Below are 10,326 nucleotides of genomic sequence, written 5' to 3' on the forward strand. Positions count from 1 at the left end.
CGTAACTTAAATAGATTTAAAAATAAAGAAATATTTGATATGTTTTGAAAAAATTAATTAGGCTTCTGAATTTTTTTTCCTTTTTGCCAATGGAGTCCATGTATTACTATCTTGTTTGTGTTGGTCCTTGCTTTAAATAACCGCCGACACGAAGAGAAGAAGAGCAACTGCAAATGAGATCCATCTTTCACTGTCATCGAGACGCGCACGATCAGCAAGATCTGGACTGAAACGAAACTAAAGGAGATGAAAGAGGTAGTAAAGTGTGAACTGTCCGCGAGATTTATTTAGCTGATCACAACTTAAAGGCCGTAAAGAATTGGAATAATTGGAAGCATCATCGATTTTGGCGCTAGAGTTCCTCATAAAGGTTTTCTGATCTACCAAATCCTTGGGGTGTTAGTCAAAGGTTACCTGAGAGTGTGCACTTTCTCTATATGATATTACAGCTAAATCTAAATATAATGTTCTCTCGCCTTCAATATTATGTCTCTTTTCATGGTGACAATATGTATGGCCTAGCAAGTAATTCGGATTAATGTCTAGGTTTTTTTAAGTTCCATTTCAATTCTGATCTGGGATCTTGATAGATAGTAAAAGCACAAAAACTATTTTTCTATGATGCACTTGACTATCGATGGTCTAATAACTTTATAATATTTCTATTCTAATTCAATATAATCTAATCCGATAATGTCATCTACAATTTGATAAGTATTTCGGTGCTCTAGGAAGACCTTTGTATGGTTGACGCTCGGTACTCTTCTCTTTTCTGATACCTTACTTTGCCTTATTCTTTTCATTTTTTTTTTCCTTCCCATTTCATTATTTCAATGTCTCCTTTCATAGAATCAATAACTTTTTTAAGTTTAATTAAGTCTAATCTAATCTAGTTTAATTAAATAAAAGTGTGGCGTTATATAATACTCTATGAGAAGTTGACAATTCAACACCTGGCAATTTTTTTTTCTAGTGTCTTCTTTTTTAAGCTGACTTGCCATTAGCGAATAAAAAAAATTCCTTGATTTTTTTAAAAGTAAATTCACATCAAGCTTCATCGTACTAGTATTAAACGAATAGACAAAAACTCGTCTCCACAAAGTGACAGAATTTAGACGAAAATCAATTTATTAAGGGAAAATCATTATTAAAAAAAAAAAAAGTATCACTAGAGTATATGTCATTAACCAATCCGATTCTGAGGAAATTAAACAAAAATAGAGGCATTTACGACTAACATAGCATGGTCAGAACGATTAAAAAGTTTTCTTATAGGTGAATATTGTATTAAAACTGAAGTCTGCTATTAAATTATGGATAAATGTACCAATAGTCCCAAACTTTTGAAAATATTCAGTTGGGCGTCTAATTTTGTTTTTTTTTTTTTTTTTGCTAATTGAATCCTTGAACTATATACTATTTTGTTCACGTTGGTTCTTCTGTTAAAAAAAAAAAAAAAATACAGACATGGCCATTAAACCACTGTTAAATGCTATAGTGGCAATCGGTTCGCTAGTTAGATTAGAAGAATGAAATCAAGTATTTTCTGAAAAGTTCCAGAAAGAAAGTTTGAAATGGAAAAGAAAAAAGGACAAATTAAAGAGATCTGTTGTAGCCATGGCAATCTTTGGCCATTTTTGCTTCATGGCTGCGTTTAACTAAGGCAAAGGACCTTTCGATAACTAAGCATGGTGGCAAGGAGAGTCGCAACCTCACTGCGGCATGGCGGTGCGGTGAGGTGCGATCTCCCCCGGCTTGTTGGCCCTGGCGTGTTTTGAGATTTGAGGCCCGTGGCACTTTCACTAGAGTCCGATGAGTGATGCCCAACGCTCGCCGGTGCGTAGGTAGTGGTGCCCCACCCATGCTCCCCCTTCTGCTGTCTCCCTCCCTTTCTTATGTTTATAATTATGTATTTTAAATTTCCCTACCTTAATTTTATTCCTCATTAGTGAATAAATTCAGTCATTATTCATGTGTTAACCACGTCAAGAGTTTTATCTTTATGCTTGACGTAAGGACCAACATGGACAAAATATATGTATAAGAAAAAGAATATATATACACAGATAAGAGAAGGACCCAACTACGGCGGGTTTTGAGTTTTAATGCTAACTTCCTTCATTGTTGGATTGCCATTCCTTTTGGGAGCTGTTAGTTGTGTGTAGCAGAGCAAATGAAAAAAGAAAAAAAAAATAGATATATATATATATATATATATATATATATATATATATATATAGAGAGAGAGAGAGAGAGGAGGAGAAGGAGAAGGGGGGTCACAACGCTTTCTCATTATCTCGAGCTATACTTGTGTCAAAGACGTCTTAAATATTCTGTCATGAAGGGCACAAAATGATGACCTGAGAGGATCATAACGCTTTCCTCTTTCGAGCTGTACTTGTCTTAAAGCCATCATTAATTAGTTTGTCCTGAAGAATATAAAATGACCTGAAAAGCATCTATCTAGATCATTCATAACGAATTCATCATTCATTCACGTTCACCGATCTGATCAACATCTAATCAGTGATCTCTCTCTCTCCCTCTCTCTTCCTTCACCTCATTTTGCATACATGGGGGCGTCCCACTAGCTGCCGACGATGACAATTCACAGAAACGCTTCATCGGTACACAATGATCCTCCTTTTATTCTCCAACGAGTTCATTTCATGTTCGCTCACTCTTGCTCGTTCATAGCTCTGTCCGGTTGCATGATTTACTAGAAGTTTTAGCAGTAGGCATGACATCTCAGACAACAAATAATTTGGAGAAACAAATTTCATCAGGAAAAAGGGTTTCGCATGAAGAACATACGATATGATGATGGGGACCCGAGTTGTTGGATATATTGGAAGGTGTATGATTTAGTTATAAAACTTCGTGAGCGATCATTTGATCGCTGCCAATTAGAACCACTCAAATCTAAATGATGTCAGTCCCTTAGCTTGCTTGAGAATCCTTTTAGCATTAATTTGTGAATAAATGGTTCATCGTGGCCCTTCAGATAAAATGCCCTTAGAATATGTGGAAAACATTGCTGAAGGCATTAGTTTGCCACAAATTGGAAAGATGGCAAGCGACGGAGGATGAGGAGAAGATAGACATAGCTGATGAGGAAGTATTTGTGGCCGCCGGTGTCGAAAGGAGGAAGAGGAGAGGCATGGCAAGAGGCGAGATGGACAAGGAAGAGTAGGAGAGAGCGACGACCTAAGGTCTAAGAGAGAGAGAATAGTGTATTGTCCTGCCAACAATGTCTTGAATTATGTGCCACGTGGATCAATTGCAAAGCCATTTAATGATATATTTATAGGAAATACAGAGTATACATTGTCTATCTAACTAAATTTTACATAAGCAATCTGATCCATCATTGATTTTGAGGATCATAACTACCCACTCTTTAAAATCAATAATGGATAAGGCCACTTGTGTAATTATTTTTTACATTGATGGTGTACATCATAATTAATCATTAATCTTATTTATATTTTCACATAATGTGAGATAGGATCTATCAACAAGCTAAGTTGTTGATCTTGAAGTGAGCAAACGAGCTTAAAATAGAGCGATCATTTTGTAAAATTTGATACTAAATTATTTGTCATTGGCACTTCCAATATCCTTATCTCATATCATTTGTAATTGAAAAGAAAAAAAATGAGGTCAAGTAAAGATGCAAATGCATGGGTTTACTTACTCGCCTCTTTTATACTCTTGAAACTAATTCATATTGGTTCTGTTAAGTTTAGAGCTAAATGTAAATTATTACTACTTAGTTAAGATTTTGTATATTAAAAATCCAGCCTGCATCCTAATTTCTTTCGTTTAGACGTTATTGTGACTAAATAATTTTGAAAATTATAATCTTCTCAAAAGTATGTGTAATCATTGATCTTTCACTTGATTATCTCATACCTTTCATGCTTATCTCAGAATTATTAAATAACAATTTATAGATGAGTTTGATTTATATATACAATTTGACAAGTATTAAGCTGAGAATTATAATTTTAAGTAAGTTAAAAAGGTTTTGTAATTATCCTTTCACATAAATGGACTAATATTGGCGAATGGACTCAAATAAGAGTTGGCAATGTCCTATAAGAGAGCAAATTTCGAACGTCTGTATAAGGCTCCGCAAGAAAATATTGTTATATTATATATAAATATCATTAGTAATGTCAATGAGAGTTTACGGTTTTAGGGTTTATGTTTAGGGATTGTGATTAGTTTAAATTAATTGAGGTTTTAGGGTTTAGGATGATTAAAATGTGATGAACTATAACAAATTAGGTTCTGTAACTAATTTGATTATTCCTTCTAACTCTAAGTACATTTTGACCCTACCACAACTATTTTCTACTATTTTCTAATGATCGTGTGGAAAGAAACATTTTATTGGATTATGATAAGCCTCCAAAGTTAGTATATTTAGGATGATTTGCCTTAACTACAAGAGCAGCTAGGCTGAGTCATTAAACAAGGCTTTCCGTGGTTTTATTAGTGCAAATCTCTCTCTCTCTCTCTCTCTCTCTCTCTCTCTCTCTCTCTTCTTTTACAAAATGCCCTTGTTATCTACATGATATCAAAGATGTTTTATCCTTTTTAGCTGTGATGTGTATTTTGTTATTATCCTTTTACTCTTTGAATCGCAATCAAGCCTTGATGCTGTCATTAATCAGTGAAAAAGAAGAAGCTCCAGACATTTCCATCCATCTAAATTGACAGGTGCCACACGCTGTTGCTTCTGATCTCCAGTCAAGAAGAGCTTCTTAAGGAACAAATTGCCCTAGAATGTCAAGGAGCAGAAAAAGAGAGGTAGCCATCTCATCATCTTTACCCAGAGAACAAGGGTGGTTGACTCAGCATTTTGTACAACTATCAAGGCTTCTGGTACTGACAATCACTTCCTCGGAGGAGTCATCTGGGCCCAGCAACATTTCGAGGCCCGGCCCACCGACACCTCTTGGCCACCTTCCCCTAAGACCGGCTTGACATGGATCAAGGCTCTGTCATTTGCTATTGCCAATAGGCACAACCAAGACCTCCCCAGGCACACTTTGCTCACCAAGAACCCTCATGAATGTGTGCCCTTCATTGAAATTCTTCGCCTATGAGAAGGACCCATCTCAGCCCCTCCACGCTCTTCCCTCGCCTAGGCTTCTCTCCCTCATATCCCTTATGCCTCGCTGCCAAGATCGGTTGCGACCTCAGGGTGCCGGATCGTGTGCATCGTCCGAGACAAAGGACGTGTTCATGTCAATGTGGAGCTTCATTAGCAAAGTGAAATATACCGATAGTGATGGCCGCCTGTTTCTCTGGAGGAAGCATTTGGGCTATTCAGTAGAGGGGTGTCTCTTTCAGGGCCATACTGGGACCATGTGCTGAAGCTATTGGGAAAGCAGCTTAGAGTATCCAAACAAGGTCTTAATTTTGAAGTTTGAGGACTTGAAGAGGAGACAGAGCCCAATGTGAAGAGGCTAGCAAATTTCTTGGGCTGTCCATTTACTCCTGAAGAGATTGATGGTGGTGGATTGCAGGAAATCATAAACTCTGCAGCATAGAGAGTTTAAAAGCAAATGGAAGTGAATAAATCTGGGGTCTTTCGTATGGGAACTCAATCGAGCGGGACGGTCGAGAATAGCCCAGTTTTCGGCGAGGGGAGGTGGGCGATTGGAAGAACCATCTCTCACGACAGATGATCGAGCGCTCGATGGGATAACCGAAACAAATTTGAGGTTATGATTTGAAGTTCTAATGTCCATCTAAAAAGAATAAATGAAAGACTATCAACATTAGAGCATAGTTCTCGATCGAGCTAATATGAAGTTGCTTGAAATAAAAGCTTCAGTTCAAATATGATGTTCTCGTATCTGACACTATAAAGTTTGCACCAATAAGGAAAGTGCAGTAATCCAAGTTCCAACAGCTTTGCTTGTTTGCTATGCTAATTTCGAAGAATTAAAAATCTGTCTAATCTAATAAATTGGGTTTTGACCATAATGAGGTATCAATCACTATTAGCGTTATGATGTTCTCCGCAGCGAGGCATAAAGGGATGTGAGTGGAGAGAAGCCTAGGTGAGGGAGAGAGAGTCGAGGGCCGAGATGGGCTCCTTCTCAGGCATAGAATTCAATGTAGGGCACACACATTCATGAGGGTTCTTGGTGAGAAAAGTGTGCCTTGGGAGGTCTTCGTTGTGCCTTTGGCAATGGCTTAAAATGACAAGAAGCCTTGAGCCATGTCAAAGCCGGTTTTAGGGAAGGTGGCCAAGAGGGTCTCGGTGGGCCGGGCCTCGAAATGTTGCTTGGCCCAGATGACTCCTCTTAGGAAGCGACTGTTATACCAGAAGCCTTCATAGTTGTAGACATGCTGAGTCAACCACCCTTTTTCTTTGGGTATAGATGATGAGATGAGTACTTCTCCTTTGCTTCTTGACATTCCAGGGAAATTTGTTCCTTTAGAGGCTCTTCTTGACTGGAGAGATCGCAAGCAACAGTGCTTGGCACCTGTCAATTTAGATGGATGGAAATGTTTGGAGCTTCTTCTTTTTCACTAATGAATGACTGCCAAAGCTTAATTGCGATTCAAAGGTATGTCTCTGTGAAGCCTATACACATCACAGCTAAAATGATAAAACACTTTTGATATCATGAAGACAACAAGGGCACTTTGAAGGAAGAGAGAGAGAGGAGAGAGATTGATTTGCACTTATCAAACTATGGAAAAAGCCTTGCCGCGTTTAATGACTAGCCTAGCTGCACTTCTAATAGGTAAGGCAAATCATCTTAAATATACTAACTTTGGAGGCTTAGTATAATCCAGTAAAGTATTGTATCCACATGATCATTAGAAAATACTAAAAATAGTAGGGGTAGGAACCACAGGTATTAGAATAAGATTAATTAAATTAATTACAAAACCTAATTCGGTTATAGTTGATCACATTCTAATCATCTGAAACCCTAAAACCTCAATTAATTTAAACTAATCACAATCCTTAAGTCTAAATTCTAAAACCTAAACTTTAAAACCTTTGAATGTAATAACATTTTATTGGGGAGCTTTATACAAACGTGTTAATTTTGCTCCCTCTATAGGAAATTGCTAACCCTTATTTGAGTCCATTTACCAATATTAGTCCATTTATAAAAGAATAATTCACCATTAAACTTTTTACCTGACTTCAAAATATAATTCAGTCTTAATACTGTCAAATTATATATACAAAATCGAACCTCATCTATAAATTGTTATTTAAATAATTCAAGAGATGAGCATGAAACGTATAAGATAATAAAGTGAAAGATCAATGATTACATATTCTGACAAGATTATACTTTTCACAATTACTTTAGTTACAATAACGTTTAAACGATAGAGTTAGGGATGCAGCTTGATTTTTAATATACAAAATCTAACTAAAAATAGTAATAATTACATTTAACTCAAAATGTAACCAAATCAATATGAATTAATCGAGAGTATAAAAAGGTGAGTAAGTAAACCCATGCCTATTGCCGAAACTTTTTGATAAATCATGCAACTAGACAGAACTCAACACAAGCCCAAGAAGGAGAATACATGGAATGAACTCGTTGGGAACAAAGGAGGATTGTTGCATATTGGTGAAATGTCTACGTGAATTGGCATCGCAAGGTCACTGATGAGATGTTGATCAGATCAACGAAGGCGGATGAACATGAAATTGTTATGAACGATCCTTAATGGATGCTTTTCAGGTCATTTTGTATCCTTCATGACAGATCAATTTAAGACGAGTACAGCTCAAGATTATGGAGGAAATTGTTATGATTATCTGTCAAGTCATTTTGGACCCTTCGTGACAAGAAAATGTTAGGTACAATAGTTCTACCCAATCAGCAAATTTCTATCCCATCCGTTGATCAACACGTATCTAATGGGGCTCACATTTCAGAGTTTTCAAAAATAAAATTGCCGATTAGTTTTTCTTCCATAAACACCTTCCTTCTCTTGTTTGTCTCTCTCTCCATATCTTTCCTTCAGAAAGGAGGCAGAAATCTTGGTGTTTATAGAAGTCGGTCTTCCTTCACCGAGATCTGGCCTCCATCGACCGGCTGGTGATGGAGTAGTCGACAGAGGCCGAGATCTTTGTGCGGCAAATAAATCTATTGCAAACTTGATTAGTGGTGCTTTTTAAAAAGTAAAACGCAAAATCTTTATTTTTCCTATAAAAATATTGAATATTCCGTGAACTTCGAATTTTATGAAATATATATGTGAGATTATTGCGTTAATATTTATATATTGTGAAACTTTCATACGCTCGAACTATAAGGAAAAAAAAGTCAAAATGCATGAGATTTAAATTGCAAAAATGCTAAAAGCCAAAGTTACTCAGGCACACCCCAAACTCAACATGCGTGGCCGTCCCGGTACGACACGATAACTACCTTATCTTTATTTTCATTCCCTCCGCGGTCTCCATCACCTCTCCCTCGTTTCACCGGCGAAAATATCAAAGCTTGGGTCCACCCACCCACCAACTGTTCGACGAAATTCCTAAATGGAAGCAATCCAGCCCTCGCTCTCTCAACCCAAATTCCAACCCAACCTCTCTCCGCTTCCTCCAACACCCCACGGCTCTCCAGCGCCCACTCGTCTCCGTGACCAGAAGACTCGCCCTGACGTCCTCGCTCTCTTCCCTGGTCTTCTTTTCCTCATATACAATCCTTCGACCCCGAGCCTGCCTTTGAATTCGGGTTCGTCAAGCCTGGCCAGACCGTCGAGGACGCCGTGGGGCGCGGTCCGGGGCCATGCGCGGTCGCTCCTGGCGGTGAAGCCCCTGCTGGAGTCGGGGTCGTGGGAGGATGCGCAGAGGGGAGATGCGCGAGAGCTCGGCCCTCCTGGTAGCAGGACGTCTACACGATCATCCAGAGCAGGCCCGGGGGCGAGAGGCCGAGACTGAGGAAGCTGTACGCGGAACTCTTCAATGGCGTCTCGAAGCTGGACTACGCTGCGAGGGATCGGGACGGGCCGCGAGTGCGGCAGTGCTACGAGAAGATCAGCGCCGCTCTTAAGGAGATTCTGAGTTTGATATGAAGTGGATTTATAGCAGAATTATCGTAAACTAGAAAAGTCTGCCCCCATTAAATCTCTAAAATGGATGTTTCATTGCTGTTGTATGTAATGTAGCTGTAAGGCATTACAAGTGGTGCATAATTAGGTTGATCAATGCTTACAAATGGTGCATAGTTAGGTCGATCAATGCTTACAAAACGAAGCGCCCCGCCCCGCCCCGCCCCGTCGGCCTCGCCTCACGGGGGCCGGAGCTGCAGCGAGGCAAAGCTCCACCTCATGGGGCGGGGATGGGGAATACAATCCCAGGCCCCGTCTTCGTGCCGATGCATGTGTACGTGCATTATTTATCATCTAAGATAAGTACATTTGGGTAATAAATTTGGACTATTGGGAATTGACGATGGCTCTGCTATTCTTGTTTGCCCGAGTATAGGTTGTATTTTGTTGGATTTTTGGAAAAAAAAAATTGGAAAATACAAAAGATTATAAGTTCAAGGAGTTGTTGAAAATGCAATTTTTATTTGATAAATTGTAATTTAAAAGTTTGTTGTGAAGTAACTTTGGGTAAAAGAGTATTTGGAAAAATCATTCTTGCAAAGGACTCTTTTACTTTATTATTTAAAAAAATACTCAAATCTTTCATTGGTTATGGTAAAGGGCTCAGTCTGCCAACGAGCCAAATTTAGCGGCAACGGCCGTCGTGTAAGGTTGCACAACATCAAACAACCCCTGTTGATTCGACCTCAAGTCATGCCTAGGGTCAAGCAAACCTCAAGCGATCGTCTCACGCGACCCTAGAAAAAGAAAAAAATTTGATGAGGGATAGTTTAAAAGAAAAAAATTATTTGGCCAAGGGGTGGGAAATTTTTTTCCCAACACTCATATTCCCCCCCGAGGGCTTTTGGAGATCAAAACCCAATGAAAAAGTGGTTAGTCAGGGAAGATCCACCCTTCTAAGGACTTGTCAACTAATTATGAATTACCTGAATCACTTCCTTCAAAGGAACTTTCTTACCTATCTTTTGTTTGAAGAGAAAATTATTTCAACTCTGTCTAGGGCCTATGCCATCAAAACGGGTGGATCAGAATTGAAAAATTATCCAACCTAGAATGATTCATTTAATTTCATTTGACACATTTATATGTAAAAAATCCAATGACATACCCAACCCGACCCACTTTACCAAAACACATAGATATTTAAAAATAAGAACTATTATGATATGTATGTATTGTGTAAAAAGATAAAATTTTAAAGTAAGT

The 10,326-nt window shown here is 38.4% G+C and overlaps 1 non-coding gene across 1 annotated transcript; it reads left to right on the plus strand.

The window, feature by feature from the left end:
- The first annotated feature begins 8,548 nt into the window (after window positions 1-8,548).
- On the plus strand, window positions 8,549-9,250 carry LOC104437528. Its single transcript, XR_005551764.1, has one exon. It is a non-coding gene; the product is annotated as a psbQ-like protein 3, chloroplastic (transcript).
- Window positions 9,251-10,326: the final 1,076 nt, after the last annotated feature.

The sequence above is a fragment of the Eucalyptus grandis genome, chromosome 6 (assembly GCF_016545825.1).
Source record: "Eucalyptus grandis isolate ANBG69807.140 chromosome 6, ASM1654582v1, whole genome shotgun sequence".
Classification (NCBI taxonomy): domain Eukaryota; kingdom Viridiplantae; phylum Streptophyta; class Magnoliopsida; order Myrtales; family Myrtaceae; genus Eucalyptus; species Eucalyptus grandis.